The sequence below is a fragment of the Doryrhamphus excisus genome, linkage group LG5, assembly GCF_037039965.1.
Source record: "Doryrhamphus excisus strain RoL-2023G ecotype Guam linkage group LG5, RoL_Dexc_Guam_v1.1, whole genome shotgun sequence".
NCBI lineage: Eukaryota > Metazoa > Chordata > Actinopteri > Syngnathiformes > Syngnathidae > Doryrhamphus > Doryrhamphus excisus.
In genome coordinates this window covers 7,303,601-7,313,515 of record NC_136361.1, presented here as the reverse complement: position 1 = coordinate 7,313,515, position 9,915 = coordinate 7,303,601, and positions in this window count along the sequence as shown.

Below are 9,915 nucleotides of genomic sequence, written 5' to 3'. Positions count from 1 at the left end.
CCCTAGTGGACTTTGCGATATTACATCCAAACGCCAACAAAGGAGGTTTTGGTTATTTTAGAAAGAAACATCTAAAAAAAAATAGTAGGGTGTCTTTTTTCTTTTACAACTGAATTTGATATGAACTATTACTACTCTTAAATGCTCTAAACATATTTATGCATTTTAAACAGTTTTTTTTAAAACCATGTTACCTTATCTTTTATATACCTTACACATGTATTCACCTTTTGCAGTTCAAAAGAAGTTAATATCACGACCACGAGTCGTCGACCTTAGATGATAGCCTTATGTGTTACTACTTAACTTATGTCTTGTTGTGCTGGCTTGACGTCCTTCCCGCTCCCCTCTGTCCAATTTGCGCGTGCTCTTAGTCCCGCCCCCAACCCTTTGGAGTGGCTGGTCCATTTACAGAGACCCAATGACAATACAGACATGGAATGGTTGACAGATTGCTACGAACAAGTTAGATTGACAAAATCCCTGTCGCACATCAACCACACTTTCAAATAACATATTGCAAACAATCATGTTTTACATATTCTTTGCCTGAATTAAGTATTTTCACGCATACAAATGACGAAATTAACGAGAATAAGGCATTTAGAAGATGCCTTCAAAGACGTAAATCATATGTAGTAGGGGTGGTGGAACACACGACATTTTAACATTAAAATTCAATAAAAGTGAATTTTATTGATTTAACCAAGTGGCCATATTGTCAACAATAGGTGCATTTTGTCTTATTTAATATTTATTCAGTTTCTTATATTCAGGCATCCATTTTGTGATACAAATGTCACAGTGACAGTTTAATTTGTTGCCAGTGATCTCCTTGGCCGAGATGTAGAGACCTCAGGCTCAGGGAGAGGACAAGTACAAGTACAATAGTAATTGAGACAAGTGATTCCAAACATTTTATGATTTTTTTTTACAAACCAGAGTTGGGTCGTTTTTCATATCTGACAGTTTCGACTGCTCACTTGCAGTTTTCTTCAAAGTGGTCACCGGATGTTCCTGTGATGTTCTTCTCAACTGATGTATACTTACATTGGCTCTGTCTTCCAGCCAGGAACATTTGGTGAGCACTGAAGAAGACTGTGAGTGAGCAGTCGAAACTGTCAGGTATGAAAAACTAGCCAACTCTGGTCTGTGAAAAGAACTATTTAGAATGTATGAATGATAGGCCAAATGGACCTCATTGGATTATTGAGACAAATGATGCTTTTTAGAAATGAGGCCACTCATGTATCTGTTTCTCTTATGTGTGAACCACAACCATTAGCCAATTAGTCAATTTAATAGTATTTACTCTAAAGACCAGCCATTCATTGCTTTAAACCACTTGTCCTCATTAGGGTCACAGGTGAGCTGGACCCTATCCCATCTGACATCAGGTGAGGGGGGCTACACCCGAGACAGGTTGCCAATTAATCACAGGACACATATTTAACACATATACTGTATATACAATCATATACATGTAGAGTAATTAACACCTATGGACAATTTGAACTCTCCAGTTTACCGAACATGCATGTTTTTGTGAAGTGGGAGGAAGCATCAAGTAGCTGGAAGCGAAGCTGGAAGCCAAGCGAACCACTTGTCCACTATGAGGCCTTCTGTCACCTGTCATATGGGCATGCCATCCTTACAAACCCCAAAGCGCGTAACAGAGTGTTATGATGCATTTCAATGTTACCATCAACATTACCCATTATTCTGTAGTTAACCCTGAGTTGCCACATCAGGGACTGAGCAGACATGATGATCGATCACTTCAATCACTGGTCACCCATCATTATTATTGAGGGTCAGCTCCTCAGTGAAACTCAGTGCTACAGGGCCCCTGCCTTTGTCACATTTTCTTTCTGTTAGCTACGTCAATGTCCAACTCATTTAATACAAACACGACGGCAGACAGAATAAAGCATCTTACTCTGTAACACAAGTTATTGCTGTTAATATTACTTTTTTGGAGATTTTTTGTTTGCCTAAAATGTTTTCTTCCTTAATATTACCTTGTTGTTTTCTGCTGTTGCATCTATTATGTTTGACAAGTCCAGATTTACAACATATGTTATGCTACAAACACAAAAAATTGGATGAAGTGTCAATTCTTTGAGTCACAAACTGAGACATACACTGCATATGAGCATCACAATAGACACAAAATGGTAAGATAGACACAACACTAGACGGGCCATTTTGGGAGCAGTAAGATTTTCTTCAGTGGGATGCCTGGCTCCGCGAACTGTTGAACTGAACAGCTCATTCCAGCTCTCTGAACCAGCAGACACTCGATTGCAAAGCTGCCCACACGATCCTTTGCAAGAGAACACATCTGCAGGCGAAGGTGTCAGTGCATATGCCGGTGATTGGGAACACAAACGAAAGAATGAGCAGAGAAAAAAACAAAAGCTTTATTGTCATTGTCATGAAATTACAACAGCAACAGTTAGATAAGAGTATGAAATACTATATTATATTAAAACACAACAATACAAATAAAAAATGTAGAAAATGTCAACAAACCTCCATATTATCGGTAGGGTTGGGCATTATTTTCGGTTTTGGTTCTGTTTCCTAATTTCAATTCCGGTTCCAACGATTCCGATTCTTTTCAGAGGTAGGGTCATAAAAGTTTGTAATGTTTAAATGGGGGCACTAACCAAAGTTCTTGGTTGAATTGTCTGAATGCCTTCCGAATTTTTTTTAAAGGGACCGACCCATCCATCCATTCTTTTTCAATGCCGCTTATCCTTACTAGGGTCACTGGTATGCTGGAGCCTATCCCAGCTGTCTTTGGGCGAAAGGCGGGGTACACCCTGGACTGGTCGCCAGCCAATCACACTCACATTCATACCTATGGACAATTTGGAGTTGCCAATTAATCTTGCATTAACCAAACTTGCATGGTTTTGGAATGTGGGAGGAAACCAGCATACCCATGGAAGACCCACACATGCACAGGGAGAAGACGCCAGTCCACACAGAGATGTTCAAGTGGAGAATCGAACTTAAGGGGACCTATTGTGCACATTTTTCGACCCTTTGTATTGAGTTTTGGACTCCTTCAGAGCAGCCACACACAATAACCCGCACAAAAAACTTTCTCGATCTTCCAGAATCTGCACCTTTCCCATTCCAGCTGTATTTCCTTGCATTTGTGCTTCACACCAAAACAGTCTTTTTTAGTCTAGTCCACCCACGGCCTGCCTTAATTTAGTAGGTATAGGAGTTGATAATACAGTAAACAAATCATATTTGGATGGATATATTTTATCCATCCCAAACTTTTTCAGGGCACACTTCCAAATGTGCAAATCTCATTATCTGAAACGTTGGCATCGTGTAACATGAGAATACAACATTGTAACTACGTTTATAGGTCAGAAAAGTAGGAAAAGCATAATAGATCTCCTTTAAACTATATGAACATTTATGAATTACTTTACTATGAATTTCTCACAAGACAATTTTAAACGAGTATATGCATATTAAAACCATTGACATAAATGTTTTGAAGTCTCTTTACGTTATTGTTTTATTTTACCTGACTGCTTGGAAGAAGTCGGGCATAGCACATCAAAAACAGGCCACTCTGTACACAGTCAATTCAGAGGTGTTTAATCATGTTAGTGGTGCATCCTCCTGTGCATGATGATGGCATTGCAAAAGTACTGTAAATGTCTTTTTTTCCCCTGAATTTCAGCCAAACTTTCCAGCATTGTTGCACACTGTCCATGGTTAAAATGGATGAACACAAACTCTTCCTGCCGCCTTCTTCTTCGTTGTTGTTCACCGCCTTGTTATTCATTGGAGTTATGAAGTTAATCAGCCATTTTTGGTCGGCGGGCTGGTTGATTATCCAACGTAGGAATCAAAATGTTCAAAACTTTACGATTCCGGGAGAATTTATGCTCGATGCATGACACACATTATCACCCATTCTCATTAAGTCTCCGGTCAAAGTCACAATAAATGTGAAAGTAGAAATTGCTTTCACATTTTCACATCAACTGCTTATGTTAACATGAGTTAGCCGGACATAGTAGACATAGTAGATGGGTTCCACGGTAGCAGCGTTTCGACTTGTGACATATCTGGTAACATCCACAGAGTAAGTACTCTAGCAACTTTGTCTTCCATGTTGATGTGGTCAAAGTTGTTGTTGATGTTATTGTTGTAATCAATGTACACAGTTGGAGCCATCTTGGATTGGGAGTGAGGTCTTGGCTCAGGTGGAGTAGTTTACTGTCAGTATCTTTGTTTCATGAATGAGGAAAAGGCTAGAGTGTGAGATCGACATATGGATCAGCACAATGCCTGCATAATCATGTATACAAGCGGACACATTTCAGGGTGCACCACTGTACCAAAATCTGTACCGAAATCAGCTGGAATGAGCTCCAGTTTATCCACAGCCCTAATGAGGGCAAGCAGTATAGAAAATGGATGGATGCACATTTCAGTTGTATTTTAATAGTTTTACTTGACATTCAATTTGGTCGGCAGATGGTTGGGCAAGAGAAAAGATGGCGGAGCTACCAATGCCACCAGTCATCCATGGATGTTGCACCCTTGGATGTCTTTTCAGTATTTTATATCCCCTCCTGACATTTGCATTATATTGTGTTGTGGTTGTATCGGTTGACAGAATAAAAGTTATTTAAGACTGTTGCAAATTGCACTGGATGCTACTGGAGGCATTGGCATGCAACAGAAAACTACCCATGGGGTTAAGTACACCTTATGACAGCCTTAAATAACTTATTATTCTATTACAACTAGACAGACACAGCTGTAAAAATATATCTACCACTGAAAATCAAAGGAAATGACTTAAGATTTCAAAGGATTATCCTTCAGTACTGGATGTGAAAATCTTGATTATTCATCCAAATTTATGTGAGTTTTTTTTTTATTCCTGATACATCTTTCAATTTTATCCCCATTTATCAAGGAAAAGCTCCAGTGAAATTCTCTTTTCAGAGTCCCGTTGGGAGCAATATGTTTCCTGATTGGAGCTCATGCCGCTGCAGAGAAAAAGTAGTGAAATTACTCATTTTGTCCTCCATAATTTGCTTCAAATCTGAATGGAAACACCTGGCTCAGAATGACTTCATTAATCTGTGTTTCATTCTAACTCCGCAGCTGGCAGCATGACACCAATGGCAGCAGTAGGAGAAGCAGATAAAGAAAAGGAGGGATGAAAATATACTGTTATTCAACTTTATATTTAAAAACATGTTGAGCTTTGTGAGCAAGGTAAATACTGGTATTTATATATACATATACAAATATTGCAGTTCACATTGCAATTCATTTACATAATGCTGTGACTTACTCCTTAAGAAGCAATGGTGACAGGCGTGTCAACACTTTAAATGCCCTAAAATGGGTCCTATACAGCGGTATGCTTGAATTGAACTTATTAAGTCTCTAAGTGAGAAATAGGAAGCATTTTCATGGATTTCATGTTCCGATCCTCTGACTATTTCTGGATATGGCCTCCCCAATATGGCATGTAAACATATGAAGGGTCAGGCTAACTCCTGAAAGCATTTAAACCAATTTCACTATTATAATGCTTTTATAGAGAGTGAAATATTGCAATTACACTGTTAATATATTTCTGCAATAAATTCATATGAAACAAGCTACAAAAATATTGATATCAGGCATTTAATGGAAAACTTTTTTGGCAAATTTTGCCCATTTTCGATAATCCTAATGTGAAACATGAACACACATATTTCCCTTCTCTGTGCAATATACAAAATAAGAACATAGATAAGTTTCAGTAAAATATGAGTTCCCAACAAAAAACTGAAAAAACTGCTTTTTGTGAAAAGGTACATTTCCAACAATACTTTCAGTTTCACACAATTTCTTTGCTTTTGTAATATCTAAACAACTGTACCAACATAAACAAAAGAAAAGGGTTGTCTTACATCAAAATTACAAATATAAAACCATGAACTATTTAAAGTTTTCACATTCGGAACTAAACTATGCGTGTGCATGCCTTATACAGTTTCACTGTAATACGTAACCTTCTGCATACTTTCCTCCTCCGTATTCTTCCACGTCCTCCTTGATGTTGCGTATGTAAACATGCACTTCTGTGACCTTGTGGCTGCTATTATGGCTTGAATAGTGATTATTAGTCTGCAGTTGCGTTATACAAGACGTATAAATATGTTTATGGGAGGGAGTTTTCGGGTATAACATATAACATATAACTATGTCTTTAGAATTGACTGAATTAACCAAGGTCCATTGGCATTGTTATTGTGGCAGCTAAAACCAAAGCACACAGTGCCTCATTCACAGCGCACTCAAAACATCTCAGGAAGCTAAGGCTACCGTATCTGCTGCGCCATTGCCTGTGAGTTTGGATATGTTAATGCTCTGTTATACTGTAATTCATGCCGCTGTGGCAATCAATTCAAAAGTTGGTAAGTTGGTAGTGGTAATGGCTCTCAACATCGCTAGATGCTTGCATTTTTAACTCATTCTGAACGAGGAGCACAAGTCTCATGTTGGAAGATACAACCATCCCATCAGTTGGCATCTTCGTGAGCACTGTCAATGTAAGTGACTTTTTAATATGGTTTTATCTTCTCAATAAAACCTTTTCGCCACTAGTGCGACGTGCTAACTCTAGGACAGGGGTCGGGAACCTTTTTGGCGAAGAGAGCCATGAAGGCCAGATATTTTAAAATGTGTATCTGTGAGAGCCATATACATTTTTTTTAAACATTGAATGCAATAAAATGTGTGCATTTTATGTAAGACCAACAGTTTTAGATAATGGGCTCTAATTACGTAGACCAGGCACACTACCCCACGCCAATGGGGTGTGGCCAGCACACTTTCGTGAGCAGGGCAGTGTCTAATAATAAATCAAATACTTGTTGCCATTAATACAACTTCTGCTGCTGCATAGTTTTGCACCGTACTCCGTAGACGTATTTCATTCTTTTGGCCATCTTCGTCAGAAGGCTTGGTTCTGCAGCTTTAGCTATTTGACTAAAGGAGGAAAGTTTACTAGACTACAGCATTACCCAATAATAATCAAGTTTTGGTGTTTGACCTGGAAAATATCATCAGGAAAGATAGATATGGTTGGCTGTATTGCAGCAGAATATAGATGGACAAATTAAAATGCATAAGAAAGTTGTTGATTTTGAATATTATTTTTAACAGTCATTTCTGTGATGGTTTACTTTAAAATGTTAGCAAAAATACATTTTTATTGTGGTAAGAAATGCTTGAGAGCCAGATACAGTCATCAAAAGAGCCCTACCTGGCTCCCGAGCCATAGGTTCCCTACCTCTGCTCTAGGAGAACGACTTGCTGGGTCTAACTGGCATTCAGCACCGCTATTCACTAACAATGTTACAAAACCTGGATTTCAGCGATGAAAAATTTGGCAGTAAGGACGTCCTAAAAAATGTATTTTCATTCGTACCCATGTTTGACATTGTTCATTTTAGAAAAAAAAATGAACATTTTTGTTCTGTTGTTGCACTTGGTCTCTGTGTGTATATTATCCAATTAATCAATTTTCCTTTGAGCATGCATGGCTCTGGGTGCTCATGAGTTAATTTTGATGATAATATATAATAATCAGAGGCATGCGAGCAAACAATAACTGACAGGTTCCATCCATTTTAAAATCAGCCTATTCTTGTCACATGGCAGCTCATCAATCACTGATGGCGCGAGGCTTTGCGGTTTCATCGGGACTCTTTGTGGGTTAAATAGTTTTGGATGACGGTTGATGGCTGACTTTGCTAAATCAAATTTGACTCCAGGCCTGTAGGAAAGAGAAATGTCAGTGCACCTGGAGGCAGCACACACCATTTCACTTTCATTCACATTGAGTCGACGAGGTTTTAACAACAACAAATATTTGATTAATTCCACACCCGCTGGTAAAATAAAAACAGACAAAGAAACAAAATTAATGAGCACCGTATCATAATCCCCAAATCTACCATTTGATGCAAAGATAATAAAAAACTGCATGGAATTGTTCTACTCACTTGGAAGGAAAGTTTTGCCTTTTATAAAGTTATTATGACTGACATTGTCAGGTGGGTAATATTTCAAGACAATTTTCATTATTTAAATGTATTTCCAGAGGTGTAGCCCATAGTGAACACAATAAAGAAAGACATTTTGGTTTAGAGGGCTGCATGGCGGACGAGTAGTTAGGGGGCAGGCCTCATAGCCAGGAGACCAGCTGGGCGCATGTTCTCCCTGTGCACGCGTGGGTTTTCTCCGGGTACCCCGGTTTCCTCCCACATTCCAACATGCTAGGTTGATTAGCGACTCCAAATTGTCTCCAAATTGATTGGCTGGTGACCAGTCCAGGGTGTACCCGAACACAGCTGGGATAGGCTCCAGCACCCCCGCATGAGGGGGTTGAGGATAAGCAGTAGAAAATGAATGAATGAATGTTGGTTGAATGAATGTTAGAATGCAAACAGACAGATCTTACACAATGTTAACATATTGGGCTGTTTTTTTCGTAGACCAGGTGCAACCTACCCTGCGCCTACACTGTGGCAACGAGGTGTGGCCCTTTGCAATTTTTGTGAGCAGCGCAGTCCAGCGCACCCACGTTATGGGTCCCTCCTACCACAAGAGGGAGGGGAGAAGGTGTAAGAGGGTTTAACACAGCCAAGTGTAATCTTAGCCAATCAAATTAGCACCTCACATTGCCTCTAAATGTGCAGGGCCCACTGGACCGCACATCAGACGCACACCACAATGTGTCAGGCACCACGTATGGTACCTCGTGGGACATGTCATCTGTTCCTCACAGTTACATTAAACACAGCAGCAGGCTAATCCAGGCGTCTTACTTGTATCCACCAGCATTCCTGCTCTACATTGCCAAATAGGAGAACTTTTAATGGTATATTCTCAGTATCTCCTCCTTAAGAAAAAATGAACAGTAAAAAAATATATATCCTACAGCCAAATTTTAACAATCTTTGTTTTTAGTTGTTGTTAATGTTAAGTTGTCTAATGGGTCACTTTCTCTGTTTCCACAAAGTCCGTGCTGCGTCTTGGCTCATTTGCTTACTAACAGTGATTTAATTTTTACTGAGGAGAGGAATGAGCTACTGTAGGCTGTGAAGACGCATCCAGCACAGCAACGGAGATGAGTGATGAGTGAAGCTGTCTTGTGCTTTTTCTGGTTTTCCCTTCTAAAATGTTGATTTGGGGGGCAAATTGGCATCGTACTTTCAGAGTTCCCATTACACATGACATCTTTAATCTGATATCAGATACGTATGATGGGACAATGAATACAAAAATGTCAATGCACACCTCTCAATATGTACAAATTTATAGTACTCAACATACAATTTGACTGTTAATACGCTTGTATGGTCTCCATTTTGTTGCATTTTCCTGGTTTCACTTTCACGTTCAGTCTGTACAGAACTGATAAATGAATAAATATTATCAGTTTCTCCAGTAAAAATCAGGGGGTGCTGAAGTTTTTTTGTCCCTGGGGTGCTCATGACAGAAAATAATTGAGAAGACTGTCAGTTGTCCATACTGCAGGTAAAGATTTTAGTTTTTTTGTTTTATATGTGCCCAGCAATTGGCTTGCGACCAGTCCAGGGTGTGCCCGCCTCTCACTCAAAGTCACCTGGGATACCTCCTCAACCCGAGTGAAGACAAAGACCTAGAAAACGGATGGACAATCTCATCCAAATTCCGTTCCAAAGAGTTGCAGAAGAGAAGTTGCAGACTCTCATTCAGTCTCCCTTCTGTTGAAACCAGCTTATAAACAACAAATCAATAGTTTGACCTTCAATTTTGAAATGTTAGATACATTTTTAATATTGACTTATTTATTTTGAGAGAAGTCATTTTGAAACT